Raw genomic sequence first — 27,078 nt, 5'->3', positions numbered from 1 at the left:
TAGTCTTCTCTTACAGAAAATGCACATGCGAAGTGCACATATTCACACTGCTGTTTAAGCAGTTTGTGTACACTGACATTTATATGCCCTGTATGTAATGTGTTCATGTTGTGACATATGAGCCTGTGGCCGATTCATGTCTTCCAGCCATTTCTATTAGAGTAAAAGTGTTTCCTTCAGGGCCCTCAGGCCCAGCGAGGCCATAAAGCTGCAGTTTTTCCTACAGTGAGTCACTTACAGTCAGTCAGTCTCCCCAGTGTCTGCTCCCATCTTATCTCAGCCCATACACTCTGCTTATCTCTGCCTTCCCTGAGGTGATGGGACGCCATCTGCAATAGGACACACACACACACACACACACACACACACACACACACACACACACACACACACACACACACACACACAAAATGTATGTTGTACAGTGCTTCCAGTCATGGCTTCTTGACTCAGCATATCTTTCGCTATGGAGGGGACAGGGGAGCCCAGCACCAACGTTACTGTCTCACTTTCCACCAGTCGCAATACACAGGATCAATGTGTAGCTGTTATCAATACCCCCTATCTTCACTCCAAGCCTTGCTTTTGGTGTGTGTGTGTGTGTGTGTGTGTGTGTGTGTGTGTGTGTGTGTGTGTGTGTGTGTCTGTGTGTGTGTGTGTGTCGGCTTCAATCCTAGCTAGACTACACAGTGGCAGGAGGTCATATCAAGAAAGAAAGAAAAGGAGACAGACCTGAAAGAAAGATAACACTGCAAGACTGAAAGAAAGAGTATTTAATCCTGTGTGTGTGTGTGTGTGCGCGTGTGCGTGCGTGCGTGCGTGCGTGTGTGCACTGATAAATCTCCCAGTCCCCCTCCACACTGTAGTCGTGTTTTGACTTTGCAGAGAAAGCCACCGTGCTCCAAAACAGGAAATAACAACAACATAATTTGTTGTCATTCAGTGTGTTTACAGTACGTCCCTGTCTTTGTCACCACATCTCATTGTTTGTCTCCATCTGCGTGTGTATGATTTATCTGTGGCGGTGAATCAGTGATAGTGCGTTAGCTGGCGGCAGAGCAGAGCAGGCAGGATGAGATGGAACCGGTTTATCACAACAAGCTAAAGACATTTTAGAGAGCTACTGGACTTTGGCACTGGGCCAGAGTGAAAACTCTGAGTTTGTTAACCCTGAGATGAGGAAATTCTCAGTTCTAAAAGAGAGGTAACTTAAACTCTGGGTTAGTTACCGTGATAGGAAAGAAAGACTGCCTCTGTGTAGTCTAGCTAGGATCAGTTACTGTGATAACAGACTCTATGAACCTTACCTGCTCGCTGGCAGGTTTTCTTCAACAAACCCTGACTTTCTCTCTGTCTCCTCCCTCTTACAGAGCCAGACACGTTGTTTTATATTCTCATTGATTCATTCTGTATCAAAGCGCGTATCGAAGCACATTAATTAGCAGAGGTTTACTGCACAGTATGTCAAAATTAGAATCCTGGTTGGATATTTGTTTGCTACTCTGGACTATCTGAAGTTACCGCTTTTATGCGCTATCATGTCCTTGAACATCCTTTGTTTGAAAGGGGAGAGAGAGGGGGAATGACATGCAGCAAAGGGCCGCAGGCAGGAATCGATCCCCGGCCACTGCGGTAAGGGCTGAGCCTTTGTACATGGCGTGCACGCTCAACCAGGTGAGCTACTGGGGCGCCCCCACATTCAAATATTACACAGCATCAAGTCACCCTCAGGACAGAATAGAACTTCTTTCCCTTTTTTTAACACTGTGACTGAGTGCACACAGACAGCTATCAGTTTTAGATCAGTTCCACTATAATGTTTATTGCAGGGGTGCCCTGGTAGCTCACCTGGTAGAGCGTGCGCCCCATGGACCAAGGTCCTTGCCGCAGCGGCCCAGGGTTCGATTCCGACCTGCGGCCCTTTGCTGCATGTCTTCCCCCTCTCTCTCCCCCGTTTCCTATCTACAACTGTCCTATCAATTAAAGACCAAAATGCCCCTCAAAGAAATTGTTTATCGCACGTAATGTGTAATCTCTGTTTGAATTGTAAAAATCAGCATGAAGCTAAGCTTTAGACATGTAGGAGCGTAGGATCAATGAATAATTATCTCTAGTACTGATGATGTGATTGGTTGCACTGATGGTACAACATTCCTATAAAATTGGAGATTATATGTTAACATTTCTGGTGAGCAGGTTCATGGTGCAGCTGCAGAATGTAATTTGAAAGTGAGTTTTTGAAATAGACTGCATGCGTTTTAACAGCATTTCAGTGACTGTGTTTAAATTGTTTTGTTTGTTTTAAATTAGTTGAAGTAGCTGAAATAAAGCCACTGAATGATGCTAAGCCGAGATCCAAATAGATGTCTAAAATTTCAAATCTAGCAAGCTTAATTTTTGATGGCTTTTTTAATTTGCCATGCACAAGCTTAACTCAGAGTGAATATACTCAGTGTTGATTGAACCAACTCTGATCATCTGTTCTGGAACGGAAATCTGAATTTACCATCTCAGGGTTAGTCAACTCAGAGTTTGTGGTTAGGCTCGGAGTTTGTTAAACCTGCTTTCTTAAACAGGGCCCTGGTCTAGGTGTGTAAGTGTGTGTATAATGTGTGTCCAATATAGGACTCTAAATTAATTGAATTGTCATTGAAAACAGTGAATGACAGTTTTAGGAATCATTTGTAATGTAAACTAAGACCTTCACGCCTATACTCAGTTTAACCATACATTTTTGTATCTGTCTCTGGCCTGCATATGTTCAGATATGTATGTGTATGTCTAGTTTTATACAGTGTATACTCTATGTTTGCCTTGTGAATTAGGTCTAGTGTCTATCCATCCATTAGCAGGATCCCGCAAAACACTGATCAGTGTGGGATCAGCAGCTATCAGCCACATCCACCCCACATTATCACAGCTCACTTACCTTCACTCACTATGTGTTTGAGGTTGTGTGTACAGTATATCAGTGTGTGTGTGTGTGTGTGTGTGTGTGTGTGTGTGTGTGTGTGTGTGTGTGTGCGTTTTGCAGGGATTGGTTGTTTCACATAAAAAAATCTTACTGCTGGTACAGCTTCAGTTCTCCTCGTCATAGATTGACTGCTCAGATGAGAGCATGAACAGTATTCTTGAAAAACTAATTCTTTTGATAATGTTGGTGGAGAACTATAGCTATGTTTCCATTCACACGTTTTTATCCGAATTAAGTGATATTGAATGAAAAATGCCTTATGGAAACATAGGACATAGAACATGGAATATTGACTCAAAGGAAATACGTCCGGTCTCATCGGATTTTATCTCGATCGATATACGGCTTATACGATAAACGCTGATGGAAACGTTATTTGCCGAATAAATAATGAATTGCGATTAAGTTTTAGGTCATTTTATGGTTGCAACCCGCCACAAAACGAAGAAGAAGAAGTTTTAGTTCATTTCCGCCCAGCATTTCCGCTCTGTTTGCACACATGGCGGGTGTCAACAAAGACCGATGGAAGTGGACCAACGAGGAGACGAGAGACTTTTTGAATTTAATTTATGAGCAAAATACAACGCTGTCGTTCCAACACCACAGGCCTCCTCCGTTGTCGTCGGGCATTTACGTGCATCTGCATCATCATAGCAATGTGTTGATAGCGTCGTCGTTTTCTTATTATAGCTTGATATGTCGTTATCAGCTGGCACATACGCACTATTACGACTTGTACGATATTGATCATTTGTTGGTAGATGGCGCGATCCATTTTGTCTTGCAAAACTTTGTTCGCAAATGTTTGCTTGAACGTTGTGCGATTCAGTGCGAAAATGAATGGAAACACCTTAAAATGTCTCAAATCAATTCGATATACCAATTGGACCTTAGAACAGCATGTGACGTCATTACGCACAGGTTCTTATTCACTTTAAAGCCGTTGGATGGAAACACACTTTCACCAGCTTTATTAGAGTTTTTTTTACCGAACTTCAGATAATTCGATTGACAAGTGGATGGAAACTTAGCTACTGTCTTATTGTGACGCTCCAAAATCTCCCATAGGTGTTCTGTTGGATTGAGATCTGGTAACTGTGAGGCCTGTAGCATATGATTGACCAATCATTTTCATCAAACCGTTAAGTGAGCCCTCGTGCCCTGTGTGGAAGCATCTGCGTTTATTATTTTTCTATACACTTTTATTCAGCCTGTTCCTTTAATACTTCACCTGCCTGTAGTTTGCAGGACTAGTAGTTTCCTCATCAGTTATGAGGTTTTGTGATGCTATGAGGTGTCTGCTAAGAACAAATGTTGTCTTGACAAATTTAAATGAAACCAATGGCTGCCTTGAAGATAAAGTATTTTCAAAAATGTAAAACACTTCAGCATGCACTGATCAAATATCAGTGTAATTGTAGAAGTTAGTAGTCAATGAACTAAATCATGCACCAACACTGGAATGTTTCAACCATTCTTTTATGTGAATGCCTGTATGCATGCACCTGTACGCATCACCAACACAGTGCCTCCTTGTCCCAGTGACCCACCACCTCTTTACCACCATCAGCACCACCCTGAGGCGAGAAGGGGCTTTCCCCTGCATTATTGTTCTCACAGAGGCTGGAGGAGAATGAAAGAGAGGGCTATGAATGACTGAATAAAAAGACGAGGATACACACACACACACACACACAGACACACACACACACACACACACACACACACACACACACACACACACACACACACACACACACTTTGCGTGCCATCTTTCCCTCCCTCTTCTCCCCTTCATACTTGAGCAGCCATTTAAAAGACTAGGCACCTGTGCTGTGGTATTCTGTCTCTCTCTTTTTCTAATACACACATACCCCAGTAACCTATACCCCACAATTACCTCCCAGCCTCATAAAGGGCCCTTGTATTTTTGTGCTATAGTGGCCACACTGACAACAGTGATCGGGCAGGCCAGAAAGATGCCTGGCCATCCGATCTCTTTCTTAAAGACAAATACCCTCATTTCCCGTGACCCCCTCTCCCCACTCTTCCATTACTCCTCTCCTGATTTTATTTTCATCAATAGGCACCTTTGTCACTTTGCTGCCACTCTGTCCCCCCCCACCACCCATCCTGTCCATCGCTTCAGGGTGTGTTTGGTGACCCATTGGTTGGTGACAAGACATAGCAGCAGATCTCTGCAGCCATCACTGCTCCTTTTTTGTTTTGTCATCACCAGCAATCAGGCAAAGATAGATATCAGGAGGAGAAAGAGTGAGAATGATGATCTGACGGAAAATCTGAACGAAACGGAAGCAAACGAGTAACGCGAGTGACACATTTGAATATGGTTTACCTGCTGGTTCTGGAATTCCTGGAATAGCTCCTGATGGTTTGAGATGTGTATTCCAGACGCAGATCAATTTCTCTTTGGATGTCAGAGAAGAACAGGGACTCAATGCCCGCTGATATGATCCTTCAAGTCTTGCTCTAAATGCAAAATTCCCATGTGTTCCAACAGTCCTTAGTTTGACATAAAAGCTTTGAAGAATGATAGTATTCTATAGCTCAGGGCTACTGTGGTAAACTTGTGCAGATAAAAACATATAGCCAGCCAGAATGAACACTTTCATTGTTTCCCAGTACTTATTATTGTTACAATCTTAGCGTGATAGTTATAGTGACTTTTTTAATAGTTATCAAAACAAAATTCTAAATTCAATGCAGGATGTGGATAGCAGAAAGCTATATCAGCTTTCATATTTGTTCTGTGTTTACACAGACTTTTCATATCATCATCATTCGGTGTCACAATGTTAATGAGGGTTTTGAGGTCACGTGAGTGTTATTTACGGTTGCAGCTATTTTTTCCTTATCGATTGATCTGTTGATGAGTCACTAATATAACTAGTGAAAAATGGTGGCACAAGTTCCAAGAACCTGTCTTTTAACCCTGATGAGCTTTAAGGTATAGTGCTATGTGTGTATAGTGCTTGTTCCAGCTCTTCATTTAAGCTATTTCATGTTAACACTGAGCAGAAAAATACAGTATAAACCCAAGACTCCATGTTTTTATTGGCTGCACCATTCATTCAAATAGAAACATTTGTAATAGTATTCCCTGTGCATCATTTAGCCTGGCGAATTTGGTACCATTGGACATGTTTGGACAACGTTTGGCTCCACAGCATGCATTTGAAATGGCAGGGACCACTGGGTTTAAGCAGTAAATTGCTTGTTTTGTCTGACCAACCAATAATAATGATATAGAAGCTGGAACCATAGGATGTTTGACATCTTTGCTCAACTGGAGCAGCACTACTGGTAACCAAGTCAAAAAAAGACGGAGGGTTTTTGCTTGTCAAACTCATGTTAAATGTTTCTTCCTCTTATTTTCTTTCCACCTCTTCTTTCCATTTTCTGTCTACACTCCTTGTATCTCCTCTCTGACATCTCTGAGATTTATCTTTCCCTCACTTTTAAGACTTCAGGAATTGTGTTAGCTTGCATGTGTGTGTGCGTGCATGCATGTGTGAGGCTTCGGGGACTACAGAGTGGGAATGGTTTAGCCACATGTAGGGATTTATGGCAAGTGAGTGCGTGACTGAAAGAGATCAGGGAGTGACATGGATTGATATGGGTGAGTGCTGATCAGGTTTTTGTACTGCTGTTATCTCCCCCCCTCTTTCTGTGTGTGTGTGTGTGTGTGTGTGTGTGTGTGTGTGTGTGTGTGTGTGTCTGTGTGTGCTTTTTTTGTGTTGGTGCACTTATAATCTGTGAGAGATGGAATGCCCTCCAGCATCAGTGTTAAACAGCAAGTGCATGTGTGCCTGTGCTTCCATGTGACTGTGTGTGTGTGTGTGTGTGTGTGTGTGTGTGTGTGTGTGTGTGTGTTTGGTGCCAGAGGGCAGTAAAGACCGAGCAGCTGCTCTTTATAGTGACTGAACGGACACCAATGTGTCGGGCATCTGCCACGCGTTCACCCTACCGCCTACCCACTGGAGTGTATATGTGTGTGTGTGTGTGTGAGAAAGTGAGAGAAGATGTGTTGGTGTGTGGAATCATGTCATTCTGTTTTCCAGTGATTTCATTATTTTGTAGCAATTGTAATATTGTAGAGGAATATAGATTTATGTTGAGAGGAAAACACGATAGTTGTGTTAGTGGCACCAACTACAACCCCCCTGATCCTTCACACTGGGACACACACTTGTATGTTTCAGAACAGCGGTGTGTCCCAGTGTGAAGGATCAGGGGGGTTGTTGTTGGTGCCACCCTTTCATTCCTATGACCTCAATCTGTGGCGGGTGCTGTGCCAGGCTGGCCATCCTTCCGTATGCTGGGCCTGCCACAACTTCCCAGATGTGAAGGCGAAGTAGTGGAACAGCAGTAACCTGACCTCGCACACACTCTGATACACACAGGCACTAACCAGCCTCATCTTTTTGCACTCATCTGAGCAAGAGTTAGAGTTTGAACTCACACTAGAATTTATAAAGCCAAAACTAATTCAGGTTTTCTTTGTTTTATATCGTAAATTGAATATCTTTAGTTATTTTGGACTGTTGGTCTGACAAAACAAGACCAAATGTTTTATATTTTCAATGATGCACTGATCATTTCACATTAAAGAACATTACCAGAGCTGAGATAAGAGAAAATAGAGCATCTAAATGCTTCTCTCTGTCTTTTCCTTCAAAATGACATTGTTCCAACTCACTGCCCAAGTAAATGATTTTAAGCCCTTAAGGTACACATCCTTCGTATACACACACACACACACACACACACACACACACACACACACACACACACACACACACACACACCATTTACCATTACTCAGGACTGTGTAGGTGTGTACCATTGATTATTTGTTCCAATAACACCTTAATAATTTGGTTTAGGTATGGAATTTTGTCACCTGTGATTTTCGGCATAGCTCTGCTCATCATCAGCTTTATTGAGCCATAACTGAAAACACCTGTGTGGGTGTGCATGACCTATAAGTTAGTGAGGCAATGCAGTAAATTAGGACCAACCACACCTGCATCTTTGTGCCTTTCAAAAAGCTCAATAAATGGGCAGTTATATCACCCTGTTTTTACTCTTTTGCTCCATCTTGGCCTCCACCTAAATTCACCAAGGACAAATACAACACATTGTCATCACGAGTGACACATCTTTTCCTCGTTTTCATCCTCCTGGCTTTTCTACTTTCCATCTCTTCCTCTTTCCTTCTTTCCAACTCTCTCCCTCTACACATTCCTCTCCCTCTCTCATTGACACTAACCCTCTCTGACAGTGTCTCCATGCTGTCGCGCACTAATCCACCTCTGAGAGGTGTTAAAGCACTTCCATACACACACACACACCCGCACGCACACACACACGCACACACACACACACACACACACACACGTTGCTCTAGATCCCGTAAGGTATTGATCTGCCATCCCGCTCCCTCTAATGGGATTCTTTACACCTAAGCATCAGAAACACCTAATGTATCACATCACATCTGATGCAGTCACGCACACACAAACACAGACAGAGATAATAACTGAGCCTGGCTGGCAAGTGTGGCACAAAATGAATAGAGGATTGAAGAGGAGAATGCACTCAACAGCATACTGCATGCATCTGACTACCTCAGCATCTGACTCATGTCACAGATGTTCAGACTATCTCTAGATCACGCCCATAAACACACACACTCCAGTTCTCTGAGTGTGACTGTGAAATGGTTAATCTCTCCATTCTTCTTGTGTTAAAAAAAACCCTTTTTTTTACGCCTTTTTTCACAGTTTGTTTTTAAGGGTTAAAAGGAAGACGATCTCTGTTTCTCTGAACCTGAGATTCTTCAATGTCATGGGGGAAAAAAAACAACAAAAGAGGTTGTCCTGAGACCTTGAACACAACAATCTTGTGCTTTAGTGGTAATTGTGTTACAAAGTTTGTCTGGAGGGGATCTTTTAATACCTCTATCAGTGTTGGCCTCAAAACCGGGTATCGGTCTCATCAAACTTTGTTGTTTGTTTGTATCAGTATGTTATGGAGTTATTACTTCAAGTCAATTCTATAACTGCACAATGACTGCTATTGTTACTGACTGCAGTCGGGTCAAATGCAATATACAGCCATTAGTGGACTTTTGTTTTAGTCATTATGTGTCGTGTTTAATCATGGACACATGATGAATATGTTTCAGTTTGATGAATTATATAGCTTGTAAGCTATTGTTTGTGATGCAACAAAAGCCAGGGTTTCAGAGGACTTTAGTGGTCCACATACCACTGTATGGGTGAAGGAGAAATATATTAATGCCTGTTCCAAATTTCTAATATCAGTTGCATCAGCTAGAAAACTTTCAAGAACTTTTTTTCTTTCTTTATCTTCATTGCCTCTTTCCTTCCTTTTGTTTTTCTTGGTGTCACCTCGGGGCTGACCAGGTGGTGCTCTACTGCAGGCTCATTTCCTCAGCAGGTGTGTGTGTGTGTGTGCGTGTGTGTGCGTGCGTCTCTTACTCACAGTCTGTGTTTGTGCATGCATGCGTGTAGTGAAATGTGTGTATGAGCGCACATTTACGTAGATACTATCTACTCACCTGCTCCTGCAGAGCCACAGAAGCAGCCATTGTGTGTTGATGCTAGCCAGCTCAAGACCAACCCCTTCTAGGCAACAGCAGGTGTGTGTGTGTGTGTGTGTGTGTGTGTGTGTGTGTGTGTGTGTGTGTGTGTGTGTGTGTGTGTGTGTGTGTGTGTGTGTGTGTGTGTATAATATCAAGGAGGATATTGTTTGTGCCGGAGTGGGGGACGGGGATGGGGGGACAGAGGGTCAGGGAAGGAGGTTACAGCCTTTCTCTCCTCACCTGGAAATTATGTCCTGCTGCCATTTTAGTGGAGTGTGTTTTCAATCACTGCGGGAACGTGAGAAATGTCCGCTTAGGAATTCCTCCCCGACTTCCTGTCTGTCTCTCACTGTGTGTATGTGTGTTTGTGTGCGTGTGTGTGTGCGCGTGAGGGAGAAAGAGAGACAAATAGTGCCTGTTTTTGATTGTGGATGTGTATCAAAAGTGGCAATGACAAGTTTACTTTGCTCTCATCGCTCTAGTACTGTAGTTATTTGCAGCAAAGTGGCCCAGTGGTTAGCACTGTGGCCTTACAGCAAGAAGGTACCGGTTTTTAACCCTGGTCGTCCCGGGCCTTTCTGTGTGGAGTTTGCATGTTCTCCCCGTGTCTCCGTGGGTATGTCTCTTTTGGCTCTTACTCAAGTTACATTATATAGATCTTGATTCGGGTTTGAAGGCTACACACGTATGTTAGAAAGCTTGCCATAACTTGTGCATGGTCTTTTAATGGGCATCTCTCTCTCTTTCAAGTCAATGACATGTAATATTAGTATTCTTTAAGTACCATGTCAAAGTGAATATTGTTTTTTCCATCCATCTTCGTCCGCTTATCCGGTATCGGGTCGCGGGGGTAGCAGCTTCAGCAGGGGACCCCAAACTTCCCTTTCCCGAGCCAAATTAACCAGCTCCGACTGGGGGATCCCGAGGCGTTCCCAGGCCAGGTTGGAGCTATAATCCCTCCACCTAGTCCTGGGTCTTCCCCGAGGCCTCCTCCCAGCTGGACGTGCCTGGAACACCTCCCTAGGGAGGCGCCCAGGGGGCATCCTTACCAGATGCCCGAACCACCTCAAATGGGTCTTTTCGACGCGAAGGAGCAGCGGCTCTACTCCGAGCTCCTCACAGATGACTGAGCTTCTCACCCTATCTCTAAGGATGACGCCAGTCACCCTCCTGAGGAAACCCATTTCGGCCACTTGTACCCTGGATCTCGTTCTTTCGGTCATGATGTGTTTTTTTTTTTCATTTAAAATATATACATTGCAAGAAAAATTATGTAATTGTGTAATTATCATTTTAGATTGTCTTGCAAGCTTAGATAAATCGGAGTCATTGTTAACATATAGCATTTCAGTTTTTTTTTAACTAAACTCCGTTTTGTGAAGGTCAGTGGGTTATTTTGCCAGTAATTTAACTTCATTTTGTTAAAAAAACATTTATCAAAACTTCAAATATTCATTTGAGTTGGTTCTATTTTGGTTCTGTTTTCATCCTATTTCTTAAATGCGTCTTGATTCATTTACACGTTCTGTCCAAATATATTTCAGATTTGTTTTCTGTCTGACTAGTTTTTAAAAGAGACACAGACAGAAAACCAAAGCAAAGACAGAAAAGAGGCCAGGACGGTGCATCAGCAAAACAACCATCATCTTTTAAAAGAAGTTATAAAGGGAAAGAGATTGAGAGGCTGAGACAGGAAGCGCACACCTTTGTCCTCTCCCACACAAACACACACATTTAGACTCAGGCGTGGACTGCCTGATGTGTAGCGATAGTGGCAGCACTAGCGCACGTTAGCATGTTGTGGCTGCAGAGCCTTGCATCTTTTGCTGAAGATCATAGCAGAGGCAAAGTGACAGCTTTCTTAGACAGAGCTGCTTCCCTTTGTCCTTTTCTTGCTGTATATCTCGTTTGTGTCTGAAGGTTTTGCCGTGTTGCCAGACTGAGCAGGTAGTTCAGTACGTTTTGATCTTGATTTGGTCTGTTTGCCATTTTGTTGGTGCTGCAAACTTTGTATGCTTTAGCTGTCCACTGCCATATTTTCCCTCTTATCTCCTTTTTTTTCTAGTTTTTTTTGTTTGTTTTGGAAAGATTCCTCTTGTCGTCATCAACAGTCCTGTGCTCCTGCTTCACTTCTTCCCCTTTTTTATTCTCCAATCTCAATCCCTGTCTCTCCATCGCTGTTATCGGCAGCACAGGAAGCTGTTGTTTCTGTTGGATCTGATGACAGCTCTCTCCATCCCAGATCAGTGTCTTAGTAACACAGCCTGTGTTGTCTAGACACAAGCTTGATGGTTTGAACCCATTTCTGGCACCAGTGCTGGCCCGTTATTAAAGATTAGATCTTACTCTGTCGGCTTGATTTATAATGTAGTTGTGGTATCCTTGGTTTCAATGCAGAGTTTGGGTCCAGTTGCCTGAATATGGTTTTAGAAACTGATAAGTGTGAATTAAAGGAAACAGACAAACTGTTTACCTTTTCACAGTATTCACACCATGTTCAGATTTAAAGATATTAAATCATTAAGCCACGCATATTAATAGGTAAAAAAGTAAAAAAGAGCACCCTCGTAGAAATAATTCAGGTCTAATTTGGGCCTGTCTGATGTGAAAGCTTTTGTTTCTTGCCCTGTTTGGCATCTTTTTAACACATGTTCACATGTTAGCAGTTATTACTGACAGAATAGCCAAAACTATGAAAATAAAACCCAGCTCTATTTTTTGGCATTATCCTCTAAGGGAGTGTTTCTTATGTTGACATTTGAAAATAGGTGTGTATTGATTTCTACTGCCTGTGTGCAGCCCTATGTAGACTTAGTGTAGCATTATATGTAGCTATAGTAGTAGTGGTTTCCTTGTGCACACAGAGCATACACGTCTTTAGTTCTATCTGTGTGAAAGTGAATTCAGACCTTGATCTCACTTTACCAGACTTTACCAGTGCAAAATTAGCTGCAGCATAACTTTACCTCTTTTAGCACCCTGATGAGTGAGGATCTGAAAGGAAAGCTGGGGACCTGATTTGTGTGTATGTGTGTGAGTGTGTGCAGATACACTGCCTAAGATTGATTTAAAATACAAGAGCGGTTTTTGGTGGAGGCCGGAAATGTATTCAGAAGCATAACACGTACTGAGAGAGACCACTGCACACTAAACACACATGCACACACCGAACATGTGTTTTTAATGAAAGTAGTGTATGAGAATGCTGGTCAGCTATACAGTATGAGGTCATCCAGTTGGGTGGATGCATATGTGTACCTATATGCATGTTTTGTGTGTGTGTGTGTGTGGTGCTCTGTAATATCATCTTACCATACATACCTGCGGGAGTGGAGAAGCACTCACACTTACAGGCAGCATTTAAAGCCTTCAGTTGGTGTGCGTGCATGCGTGTATGTGGTTGTGTGTTTGTGTGTGTGTGCGTGCTTGTGTGTCCATGTTTCTGGTACTAGCCATCAACAGCAGCTCTGCCCTGTGTTGTTGAGACTCTATTAAAACTCCAGCAGCCTTTCATCTGACGGCTATGCTTTTAGATGCTCCACCTGGCTCTGTGTGTTTGTATATTTGAGTGTGTGTGTGTGTGTGTGTGTGTGTGTGTGTGGGCATGCCATCAGCCAAACACACTTAATACAATTATCCCTCAGCAGAGACGAGAAAGGGAGACAGGCGGCACCTCAGAAGGTACGCTGTCTGGTGTGTGTATGTCTATATGTGTGTGTGTGTGTGTGTGTGTGTGTGTGTGTTTGATGGGGATGTTGTCACTGGCAGCTAGTCGTGGCATTTCCACGCCTGGCTTCCACTGTAGCGTTTCCATCCTTCCCTCCAGTACCCCCTGAATCCCTGTCTTCCTCTTCTTGTAATTGGGGCTTTCCCTTATAATTAGTCCATGCTCCCCTCCCCTCCAGGAGAAGCCTGCTAGAATGGCACCTCGACCTCAGTAACAAGCACCCTTTCCCCCCTACGGCAGTGGCGCGTCCCCCCCCAAGGTGCAGGGAGTGGGAGGTTAGCTTAGCATCACGGCTAACTAGGCTGTGGAGCCTCAGAGCGGGCCCTGGCGCCGGCCAGCCACATCCCCACTGGTCAGTCTTGCACTAATCCAATAAATGAGCTGTGCGGGAGGGCAAGTGTCACACACTCTGCACACACACACACACACACACACACACACACACACGCACGCACACACACACACACACACACACACACACACACACACTCACTCACACTCACATACACACAAACTCTAGATACACACTTAAAGGTCCAAAGTTGTGACAAGCTGCTGCTAATTGTGTTCGGTCTGTCCCCGTCTCCTCCTTAGGGCTCAGAGAAATTCCTCAACTCAAGTGTGTGTGTGTTTGTGTGTAAGTGTGTATGTTTTCTCATTTGTTTTCCTCTGCTCTCTATTCTGTTTGTAGTCCACCACTCTCTGAGTGGCATTTTTAATTTTTCATTCTGTTATTGCTTGAAAATGAAAAAAAAAAAAGAGATTGCATCTTCATAGGACTTGCACAAGATTTTACTGATCCGTTAAAGCTGAAGTAGGCATACATCAAACCTTTAAAACTCATTATAAGCCAGCAGGGCCTGTCTTAACATTTCACAGACTAAATCTCAAACTTAAAGGGGACGTACTATGTTTTTCCTTATTTCCTTTCCTTTTATATTAAATGTGGCCCAAGTTTCAAATAATGAGGTACATGTAAGAAAAAGTAAAAAGTAATCCCTTTGAGCAAAAACCTCAGGTTTCAGACTGTTATGAACACTTTGCTTCCAACAGTTTTTTTCTGCTCTTGGCTTAAGTCAACTTGTAATAGGTCCTCTTTACGGTTATCAAATCCCTTTGATAACCAACCCTGTTCCCTACAAAATATGTTTGTATCCTACTCATTTCCTGTGTCAGTTATGTTAAGGGGAAGTCTAATTGCTGGATGACTTGATTACCCTCACTAGCAATGTTTTTTTCTAACCAAGGAAGTGCAACATCCTTTAACTGCACCAAAGTCTGAAAGCAGGATGGTTGGACTTACAAACCACTGGACTTTGACATTGCAGACTCGGGCCAGTCCTGCGTCTGGCGTGCTGCTAAGTTTAGACTGCTAAAACCAATTCCCATCTTTTTCTATGAATCAGGGTTGACTTCACACATAAGCAAGATCACCATCTCCCTTAATATTAACCACATGTTTCAAACTGCCTAAACATAGCCATAAAGGAAATGTTAGAAGAACAATTTGTTTTGCAGATGATTTTAAAGTGCCCATATTATGAAAAAATCACTTTTTTCTGGGATTTGGGGTGTTATTTTGTGTCTCTGGTGCTTCCACACACATACAAACTTTGAAAAAAATCCACCCATGCTGTTTTGAGTGAGATACGGGTTCTGAATGTGTCCTTCCTTCAGTCTCCGGCTGAGCTGTTCAAAATCTGCACGGCTTTCTACGTAACTAGCCGAGACGAAGGACCTAGGGGGCTAACCGTTAGCATGCTAGCTCGTTCTCAATGGCAAAACACTGCTACAACACACACAAATTCACCCTAATCTACAAAATAAATTGTATAAAACTACTTACATGTCCCTGTTCTGCAGGTATTCCACAAAAAGTTGGAAGTGCGCCCTCGTTTAGAAGAAGTCTCCCGGCTTATCCTGCCTTGTACTAACCGAAGTTGCAGAAACAGCTAGCTAGCTCATGTAATCCTTACCTAGCTACTGCGCATGTGCGACTGCCAACAAAGATGTTACAGAAGTTGCGAGGTCTCACTCTGTAGCTAAAATAGAGATCTGACACAGGGTGAAAAGAGGAGCTGCAGCAATGTGCAGTACAACAAAAATATGGTGTTTTCTGAAAATTAAACTATGTAAACCTATTCTGATACAATCTCAAATTATTGAAAATTACTGAAAATTAGTATAATATGGCCACTTTAACATGAACACAAAAAAAAAATATGAAGGATGGCATCTTTCCTACAAAAAATGTATTAATGCAATCTGTTCTATAAGAACATATATTTTTTAGGAGACAGGATTGGAATAACATGTTTATTTCTGCTCTATTCTAGACCTTTTACACCTAAACTTACCCCTTTTGATGTGATTAATTTTCACCCTAAAAGGAACGGTCTCAGTTCAACTCTCTTTTGGGGTTCAGGGTCTGAAAAAATGTAGTGCTATGCAGGAACAGATCCTTCAGTCTATGCTTAAAGACACGCCGTGCCAGAATAGTGGGTTCATTCTGCGTCTTTTACCTTTATTGAGCTTCTGAAAACCTTTAACCTTCCAAGCTCTTTAACCTCATTCACAATCCAGTAAGTCAGGTGCCAAGTTAGGTGTGATGCAGTTTAATGTGGTCCATCACAGTTGCTGCACTAATGCCAGGCCCTCCAGGATGCAAGCCAATGTTGTAGACACTTGTAACAGATGTTGTACTTCTCCAGCAGAGATGACACATGCTTCAGTCTTGCCCTAGCTTATTGGGTTACTGGCCTGCTGGGCTACTAAATCACAATCACAAGCACCGAACGTGGACGTACAGCTATGTGCTTAATGGGTAACTACTGTTTTTTTATTATGTTTTTGTGTCTAAGTGACTGATGGAAACAACATTATTTGACATTGGTCCAGTAATTAGTAAGATCGCTTCAGTCGGCAGGCGCGAAACAAGCTGCAATGTAAGTTAATAGGGCAATTGTCCATCTTGTATTTACCTTCACAAAAGTGCTCGTTTTGCCACTGACAGACTCAGATTATTATTCTAAGTGTCTGACAACATTATGGAAAGGATCCCTTCAGAGATAGACATTTAAAACCTCTTTGAGACCTTTCCGTTTAACCAGAAACAGCTCTGAAGTCGCTAGCACCAGACTCCATTTAAAAAAAGAAATACTTTTAGCCTGTATAAAGCCAACATATTTTCACATGTAAATTGGTAAACTATGTATTTATTTCAACCAAAACTACAGATGTGATTGTTGGTAAAGTGGAAAGACGACCCAAAATGTTTTTTCATTGTTTTATTTTGTTTCTGTCGACTTTGAATGAAGTGTATTTTATGATGCTAAAATTACTGTTTATTTACATGGACTCTGGTGGGTTTAGCGAACGCAATTTCGCAGATGTTTTTATGTTTTAAAAAAAGCTATTTCTTTTTAACAGAAAGGTAGACCTCCTTAGAAATCCTTTCCATAATGTTGTCAGACACTGCAACGAGCACTTTTGTGAAGGTAAATCCACGCTGGACAATTGCCCTATTAACTGAGATTGTAGCTTATTTCACCGCTGCCGACTGCAGCGATCTTGATTAATACTGGACCAATTTCAAAGATTGTTGTTCCTATCAGTCACTTGGACACAAAAACATTTTTTTCAGGGTCTAGGTTGAAAAAAACAGTTACCCTTTAAGTAAGTATGTATAATTGAATTTCTATAGCAATCAAGTGCCTGAACCCTTACCATAACCCTATGAAAAAGAAAAAGGCCAAATGTTAGCTTTGCATCATTACTAGCCAAGTTCTACTGGATGTGTTGTCTTGATTCTCCTCTAAACCACCCCCGTGTTTGTAAAATCTACTGCAGTTTTTATATATATATATATATATATATATATATATATATATATATATATATATATATATATATATCTGGAGAGAACAAAATATGGTCTGAAAAATGTCACCTAGCATATTTCACTGCTGATAGGTCCTAAATGGTATATGATAAAATGAAACTATCTCAGATATATATATATATATATATATATATATATATATATATATATATATATATATATATATATATATATATATATTCACTGTAATTAATTTTTTTTTTCTTCTGTATTCTATTGCTTCTTCTCTGGTCTTAGATTGACTTAATCACAATCTAGAAAGGGGCTGCAATACTTTTGTAACTAAATCAAAAAAGTTGAAAAAAATTGGAAACAATTATAAAATCATGTTAAAAGTAAGGACTGAACATCAAACCTTTCATATACCTGCCTTGGACTAACAGCCTGAACTACTGGCATCATGCACATTGTTCCCACTGCAGGCTCAGCATTGTTTTCCAGGTCAGACTTGACAAAATGCTCAAAAACAGCAACAGTTATCAAAAGCTGATGGCAAAATCATTTCCAACATATTTAAACCCTTAAAGAGCAAACCTTTGACCGAAGAATCAACATCCTCTTCACCACAGGAAGCAGCAGGCTTTATGGGAAATGTGGACTTAATTTGCTGAAACACTGGGACTAACAATACCACTGGCACGAGATAGAGGCTGCCAATCTCCTCAACCACACTGCATTTGTTTACCGAGATTAGGTAGCACACAATTCATTTGTCAGCGACATATTAATGTTTTATGCCTCACATAGGGTCTTTTGTTAAACAGCCATTGAAAACAAACAAAAAATAAGATCACTCCTAGCAACTTGTGCTCTTCGGAGTGGGTCTAGAACAGTATCTGGACCAGAGCTGCGTAACTGTTGAGAGAAAAACAACTGGCGCGCATATCCTACGTGCATTTTGAGAGGTGTTTGGGTTGCTGCACGGATGTGTGGCTAAAACAAGGTGCATCCCAAACAAACCGTCTCTTTGGTGTCTCAGCTCACTTTTGTGCTGCGCTGTAATTTTATCTGGAAATGACAACATGAGGCCACAGAAAACTACAAAATACAACATTTTGACTTTAAATCTTTAAAAAAATCTAAAAAAAACCTTTTTAATACTTTTTTTAATGCACCGTAGATGAAGCATTTTTGTCGGAACAGCAGCTGCTTTGTACAATGTCTGATAAACATATATGACCTAACGAAGCAGCAAGCAGTTCAAGTCGTTCTCTGCAAATCAGGAACACATGGCGCACAAACACTTGTGCACACAAACACGCAACCCTGTAAGAACACACCAATGACACACAAGCCAACAAGAACACAGATTCCCAGGTTGTTTTTTTTGTCATGTGTACGGACACAGCTCAGTGAACACAGAGGTGCCTGAGGAAGTGGGAACTTCTCACTTTAGTTTCACGCTTATTTTCTTCCTTTTTCTTTCTTCATTTCCTCATGTGTCCATTTCTTTGCTCTAATTGTTTCTATTCATCGTTCCTTCCCAATGTTCGCTACACTGATACAGGTATTGTCATCCTAAGCCAACTGCCTTTTAAGTTCGTAAAGCCACCGTTCGTTAACTTACATCCATATCCGTACGCACAATGCATGACACAATCCCACCACAGGAAAAGCCCTGAGCCAGAACAGGCAGGAAAACTCTGGAAAACCAGGATACAATTTGGCACTTATGGAGCCTAAACGATTTCCTCCTGGGCGTTGGGCTCCGTCCTACTGGGAAAAGCCAAAAGACCGGCAGAGAAAATTACATCCGGGAAAATGTTTATGCAGCACACTCAGCTCCCTCGCTTTTTGCCCCGCAAATGAGTGATTATTCATCTACTCTTAACCTTTGAGAAAGAGGGGGGTGATGGAGAGAGGGAGATTCTTTCCATCATTAGCCTTTGGAAGGGGCGGCTGCTGGCATAGCTTAGCTTTTTTTTTTGTCACAATGTGAGCTTCCTATTTGGCAGTGCTGAAGGTATTTGGAGAGCACTCTGCAAAATGTTTAGACCACTTTGCTAAATAGCACTGATGACCCGCAGTCAATGTTCAGCCCACTCCTGTTTAATCTGAGTGTATACCCAGTGGGTCAAGTCATATAGAAACATTATGTTCTTTACCGTAATTGCAAATAGTACAGAATGTCTGTTCCCTATGACCCTGACCCTAAACACTACAGTTTGACAGTATTATATAATGAATGGATACATAAAATGGATATCCTAAAAAAAAGAAAGAAAAGGTAATGACTTAAATGCTTGAATGAAAAACTTGACAGTGATCTAAAAGGACATTTCAAGGTTTGGAATTGAGTTGGGTGCTATAACAACATCAGGAAGTTTAGAGGTTTTCAAAGTAAGATTTAGAAATAACAGCTTTGGCAAACTGGTTTGATAAAGCTTTATCAACATCTTTTCTTCTCTACTCTATTAGGCTTCTGGTGCCTTCACAACATCTCTCTTTAGTGCGATGTGTGTATATATATATATATATATATATATATATATATATATTTTTATTTTAAACAAATTCAGACATTGAAAAATGAATGCATGCTCTTATTTTGGGGCCTATTTTCCTGCTTCTCCCCCAGCCAATAATCTAAATCCAAAGAGAGAATGTTGAGTCATTTTATGGGCTCTGAACATGTTACACTTATACTAAAATCACAAATTTTAGTTTACATTAAATGCAACACATCAGTGAGCTACATCTTAGGTATATTAGTCAAGTTTTCGGAAGACATCCTCATAACACTTTTTTTTTGTTTTTTTGTTTTTTATGAGATTTGAAATAGAACATAGTGTCTGATGAGTTGAAAAGCACCAGGATACTGAAACCTTTTTAAAAGTGAATTTACTACTGGTTTCTTTCTGTTGCCCTAAATAATTTTCAAACATTTCTTTCAAACTCACTACCTCCATTCTTATCTTGACTCTCTACCTTCCCACCTCCCTCTCTTCATACATCTGGCCCTTAATCTTTTTACAGTACACCATTAACTCCTTTCCTCCCTCACTGCCTTCTTGTTTCTGTACCTACCTTCTTCGTACAATCCGTTCCTTCCTGTCTCCCACCATCTTAGCCTTTTGCACCATGCTCCACAATCCTGTCACGTGAAAACATACCGTGGTTACTAATATGTCAGGGTTAGGGTTATTGTCAGTGATTGTCTGAGACAGTCAAAAGCGTTGAATTTGAACTGCTATCGGCTCTAACCAGTCCCAAATGTGATGATTGATTTCACTAGACTCATATTTGATACACCTTGCAATATAAGAGCTTTGAGGGATACGCACAGGCAGAACAACAAGCATAACTAATAGAGAGCAGAAATGAGTGGAAAAGGTTTCTGATTTACTCTAAACTGATTTACCGCCAGTTGTTTTATAGCTATTTTCCGTTCAACTGTCAAGCACATTTGAAATCTTTCTCTCCGTGAATAGAATGCCATTTCTGTCCACTGAGAGACTTCTCAAACATTAGAACAAACTGCAATGTAGTGCTGGGCCAGATTAAACCACAATGGGACATTTCAAGATCAAAGCTCAATTATCTCAGTACGCTATATCAAGCCGTTAACTCATGATTGTGATTCCTCCTCATCTCAACAAAGGAAAAAAAGATTCATATTTATATGATCGATAAATCTTTGTATATTACATATTATGCATGACTGCATATAACAACCAGTGGTGATCACTGACACTTCCGTCCACAGACCTAGTAGTGGTTGTTTGTCCAAAGAAATACAAAAAAAAAATTACAATATTGAACATATTGGATATTGTTTTGAAATAAAATGACACATTACAACTTAATGATTGAATAATGTTATGCGTAATGCTTCATTTTTTCTTGAATCAGGACACATGGAGTGGCTTAACTTCCTGTTTGTCAAAATCCCATGGGCTTTACTAAAGCAGTTTACATTGTAGCTGACAGCCAGCCAGCCTTATTTACTGTTAGTTTTGATCTTAGCACACAGTGTGAACACAGCATAAACCAGCACCTTCCCTCTTGCTCCCCGTCGACTCATCCACACCGTTAACTCATCCCAGGAGGCTCTAGGTGTTGGGTCACTTACTGTAAGGAGGAGGGAGAGAACGAATGATGGATGGACGGACGGGAGGAAGGAGGGATGGAGGAGTGGGTGGGAGTCGTGGGAACTGGCAGGCATGACTTCGCTTTTTGTTTTCTTTTAACAGCTCGTTCGCACATACGTCTTCAGATGCAGGCAAAAGCAATTTGTCCTCTCCGTCTTCCCCTCTCCGTCCTCCCCTCTTCCTCCCTCGGCCTTTGAATCATTCTCCAGCTGGGCCCAGTTTTGCTCATGCCGTGTCAGGGTGTCTGTTTGCATGGTTATGTCTATGTCTGTTTTGTGTGTGTACCACAAACACACACATGCAGAAGCCCCAGGACCTTGACCAATTCCCAGTGGAAAAGCGTGGCGTCTCTCTCTGTCAGAACATCTGGAAGTGGGCATTTTGCAGTCGGCAGTCACTGCACTCTGACTTGATTATATTATCGTGTTGGTGCATGTGTGTGTGCTATTGTCCGGTGTGTGCATGCAAAACACAAATCAGACATTTTGGATTTATATAACTATATATAACTACTAGATGATAACTAATAACTTTGTGTGCATATGTGACTGTCAAGCTTTGTGTGTATGGGTGAGAAATGCTTCTTGAGTCACGTATGTGCGTGTAAGCTTGTGTGTGTGTGTGTGTGTGTGTGTGTGTGTGTGTGTGTGTGTATGTGTTTGTGTCTGCGTTTGTGTGTGTGAAGGGGTCAAGTGGTGATTGCTGATGTTGTCTGCTTTAAACACATGTTTAGCCAGGGCCCACTCAAACGTTTGGCAACCATTAGACAACTTCCTCCCTATCTTCCGGAGTCAGCTCTCTATGGATTTGTGTGTGTGTGTATATATAAGTGTGTGTCTGGATGCAGTTGCAGGTGTGGACACAAGCTGGAATGTGTGCGAAACAGATTTTTTTTGGAAGAATCTTTTACATGCAGAGAAAAATGTTTAACTTATATGCACTCTAGCATCTTCGCTATTCTCACACACACACACACACACACACACACACACACACACACACACACACACACACACACACAAAAACTTATGAAGCTCAGTCCAGACATCTCTCTCAGAGCTTTGTTTTGCTTCAGGATCAGCACAACTGTGAACTTTAATGCAACTGTGGCCTCAGAGCTGCTCACACATTCCCAAAACACACACACACACACACACACACACACACATACCCATGCACAGACACCTAAGGGCCTCGGCCGGTCATCAGGAAATGAAAGGATCATTTAGCTTAGAGGGAGATGAGAGGATTGACGAAGAGAAGAGGTGGAGGAAGAAGAGGAGTGTCTGTATTTTAATGCAGATTCCCGCAACAGAGAAAGCGTGATTCACGAAAAAGAAAATGCAACAGATGAGAGAAAAACCTTGCTTGGAGCCTCGTTTTTCTGAGGCTTTACACTTAGCACATGTAGACACACACTCAAACACTCACTTACTGAGGAGGCTTGCTATCCCTGCAGACGGTTACTGCTGGTCATGGGATTTTTGGAAAAGGAGGGCTTCTAGATAGCAGATTTCAGTGAAGGAAAATCAGGAAAGTTAAAAATTTCACCAAGAAAGTTAGGAAATGTCTGTGAATTTAGCATGTCGGTATGTAGCACACTGGCCTGTAGTTTCTTCATGGTAAATCATAAAAAAGGCTTTTTATTTTACACCAAACCTGATGCAAAGTCAGTTTAAGTAATTAACCTTAAATAAGGAGTTTAAAGGTTTACTCCAGGGATTTAATATTGCACCCCTTTGAATATGTGAACAAGTCTATGCGAGAGACATATTAATTGAAAAAGAAAAAAAGATAAATAAATAAAAAAAACCTACTGCCTCTAGTAGGGGAAAACCTCCAAAAATGCAGGAAACTATGATTTCCTAGATGCATCCAAGTTTTCACTAGACCATTCTCTTGATGCAGTTAGTCCAAAGCAACACATCTAACAATTCTTGCAGGATTGTCTCCCAGGTGTGTTGCTTCAATGGCAAATAATAAGTCAGAACCGTGACGCCAGCTCTTACTCAACCATCTCATCCTCCGCTCATCCTTATCTTTTTTTTGCCATAACATCATCAAAAACAATTGGCCACATTTGCTTGCGGTATTCATAGCAATTTTGCCTTTTCTGACCACCACTTGGGATGTAATGAACATTGGACCCTCAAACGATGGCTAGTGAGGTTTTACACTGTCTTGTTAATAAAATGCTAATATCCTCTCTATAATATTATTGTTGTGGCGTGATGTAAAAGGTGATTCAGTATGTGAGTGGAGCTGCAGTACTGTGCTGTGCCTTGGCAGAGGGCACAGAGAGGACATGGACAGTTCCCTATGGGCATCAGAGCCACATGTGTCTCTGCTAACATTCGCCTCACACACCTGGTGTTGAGCGTGTGTGTGTGTGTGTGTACCTTTTCATGCCCTATTTAGCCCATCGCTGTGTGAAGCAGCGCCAAGTGTAAGCAACTTTATTTGTCACACTAGCAGTGGCCTGGTATGAAGCAGAGGAAGTCTGCACACATTATTCATGTGTCTGACTGTAGAAACAAGGCTGGAAGTGTGTGTGTGTTTATGAGTGTGTGCCTGGCTATTTACATACAGCATGTACTTGTGTGTTTACTCTTCCGTAAATCTGTTTCTCCATGTGTGTGTGTTTACACTTTGGCCTACATGTTTGAGTAGTGTGTGTGCATAAATATCTTTGTGTGATTGTGTGTTTGCAGCCGCAAATGTGTGTCCATGTGTGTGTTTACGTGATATGTTCATCCAGTCCTCCTGACATGTGTGAATATGTTTGTATCTTTGTGCACCTATGCCTACATATGAGTATATCTGTGCGTGCGTGCGTGCGTGCATGCGTGTGTGTGTGTGCGAGCCCCAGGTGCGGCAGTCTAGCAGCTCCACATTAGCTCTATAACCAAGCTAGTTTGACACCTTCATATTCAGACTAGCGTTCAGCTGCTGGCTCTAGCACATCCAGGACCAGCACGACCCCGTGTGAACGCTCTGTCGCCTCCACTCATGCTCACTTAGGTGTGTGTGTGTGTGTGTGTGTGTGTGTTGAGAGACGGACTGTGAGCGTTTGTGAGGCTGTGTGTGCCCACACCTTTCTCATGCACTTTTCATGCAATTTATTTGATTCATGTTGTCTCTGTGCATCCAGTCTGCTCCTGTAAGTGGTTTTGTACATCCAAGTGTATGTTAGATTTTCGCACCCTGTTCACCTGTGTGTATCGAAGAGATAGAGCATGTGCAAATATGCTTGTTTGTAGATTTGTGTGTGTGTGTGCACCACCTTGCCATGCAGTGTACTGTGTTGGCATGTCGATGTGATGGCGTGTCACCTCCATAGACACCCATTCCGCAGTGTCTGCTAATCTGCCTCTACAGCACAGTGTGTATGTGTGTTTGTTTCAGCATGTGTGTGTGTGTGTGTGTGTGTGTGTGTGTGTGAAAAACACTGCGTAAGTGCTAGCATCACGATTTTTGAACTGTGTGTGTGTCATGGCCTATATGTGCAAATGGAACATTTGACAGCAAAGATGAATCCGACACAGACTGAACAAACACTTGCGTAAAAAGCATACACGTCTGACCTAACGGCGCTTTTTCTCTTTACACATTTGATTAAAGGTTCTTTGTCAAGAGACAGACACGCACATACAAACACACACATGCTTATGGCGATCATTAGAGTGTATGGAGTGCCTCCAGGCAGTGAGGGCCTTTTAGCTAAAAACATCTCTTTCTTTTTGTCTCTGTCTCGTTGTTTTCTTGATTTCATTTTTCCGTCCATCATCCCCACAGGCTCGGCCAGAGGCTCTAGGAGTGCCAGTTAGCCAACACTGCCACAGCACAGGAGAGGCATGTGTGTCATCATTCAGCTGAAATAGATTTGAAAACCCTATTTTAGTTCATTTTTTATGAATATATTCAGAGTATCTTAAAATATGACCATATTTATACCCAAAACAAATACATGCAAACATCTTAGCCAGTTTACCTACGGTTAACCGCTTTATGTACAGATCATATCAAAAGTTAATGAACCTCAGATGTCCCTAATAATCCCTAAGCAGAAAAAAGCTCTGTCACTGGGATGGATGTTTACCACAGACAGTTTAGATAATAACTTCACCAGCCGAGTTGTAAAAAAAAAAAAACCCGGCATAATCCTTTAAAACAAGGTGAGGTCAGGTTTTCTTAGCAGAATGAGTGATTTTTCTGCTAAGATATGCCAGAGATGGACAAAGACACACAAAGACAAGTTTGAGTTGGCATCATTAGACCGATGCTGTACTGTGTGTGTGTGTGTGTGTGTGTGTGTGTGTGTGTGTGTGTGTGTGTGTGTGTGTGTGTCTGGGCGTTTGCCTGCCTTGTTAACACCTTTTAACACGCAACACCAATTAACCCTTACCCCCCGGCTAACCAGACCCACACACACAAACACAGCACATTTTTCAGTCACACCTCTAACCCTTATATTTATAACAAGAACTGAATCAACTCCAGCAAGCTAGAGGCCTGCCAATACACTCATAGTCCTGCTGCCTGCTGAACACAATTGCTCACTTTTCTCTCTTTCCCTCAGTTCACATCAGGATTTGAAGAGTAAATGTGTGTGAATAATGCAGCGGTTTCAAAAGGAGAATACACATTGCCTTTCTAGACAGCACTCTTGTACATTCATTTGTAATACCATGGACAGCATCTCTCTTCATGTTCAAGTTTCAGTTCTACCACATTGTAGATGTTTTACTGTGATTTTGATTGATTTTTGTCCAAAAATGACTTTATTAATTTTTTATATTGTTTTGCAAGAAATCAGGATGATTTTAAAGATAAACTTAAAGGCTTAGAGAAAAGTGTGTTGGGGTTGTTGATGCACAGCTTAGGAGTAAACACTACCTGTGAAGACGACAAGGGAAAACCTTATCTGCAAAATAGTTGTTTTGTTGATTTTCAGCATTGGTTTTATTTAGCTACAACTCACAACATTGACCTAGATTCTATGATTTCATGTGGTGAATGGCAGTAATTGGCAACATTTGCAGTCTTCCAATTTTTATTAAAATATTGTTTGGATTGAGCAGTTTCAGGTTCTTTTAAATGTTCCTGGAACTGGTTGATTATTATTATAAGACGTTATGGTTAGGGTTCATCTGATGTGAGCCTTTAAAGGACAACATTACCCTTTATCGTCTTGTTCCGCTGCCGGTAGGGCACAAGGACGCCGATGTCCATCGGTTGGCCTGCCTGTCTGTCCTCCAGACAGTGCTATTAAGTTTGATTGGGATATTCATGAGTAGAGGGTATGCCCTGATAGAATATCTCTCAATCTAATCAATAGATTTCCATGACATTTGATAACCACATTGATGCTCCCCAGGGGATATATCTTTTTCATTATGATAACCTCATCATCACTCTCAGAATACACTTTAGCCCCATCACTGTTCAGAATATAAAGCAAAAAAGAAAAATCATCAGTATGTTGCATGTTCTTTCCAACACATACTGCACCCGTTCAGCAGTGGGGTGGTCTCATTGAAATGGATGAGTGGGCTGCGTCTCTTGTCAGTCTGATCACAGCCTTAGAACACAGCCTTATGCATGTTGATGACAGAATTAAACAGTGATTTCTACCAATATTTTGTAACTTTGACAATGTCAACAGTGTCCCCAGGATTATATGATTATTTAGTAGAGCCTGGTTGAATGAGTCTTTTTTCATCTCTTCAGTGAAGCAGGCATAAGGCAAACTGA

General features: G+C 41.7%; 1 protein-coding gene across 1 annotated transcript in view; it reads left to right on the top strand.

Annotated features, from left to right (window-relative positions):
• Positions 1-27,078, top strand: part of bcas3 (BCAS3 microtubule associated cell migration factor) — a 326,574-nt gene that overhangs the window by 121,058 nt on the left and 178,438 nt on the right. The gene's annotated exons all lie outside the window — the stretch shown is intronic.

The sequence above is a fragment of the Sander vitreus genome, chromosome 3 (assembly GCF_031162955.1).
Source record: "Sander vitreus isolate 19-12246 chromosome 3, sanVit1, whole genome shotgun sequence".
NCBI classification, from domain to species: domain Eukaryota; kingdom Metazoa; phylum Chordata; class Actinopteri; order Perciformes; family Percidae; genus Sander; species Sander vitreus.
This window is presented reverse-complemented; position numbering and strand designations above follow the sequence as displayed.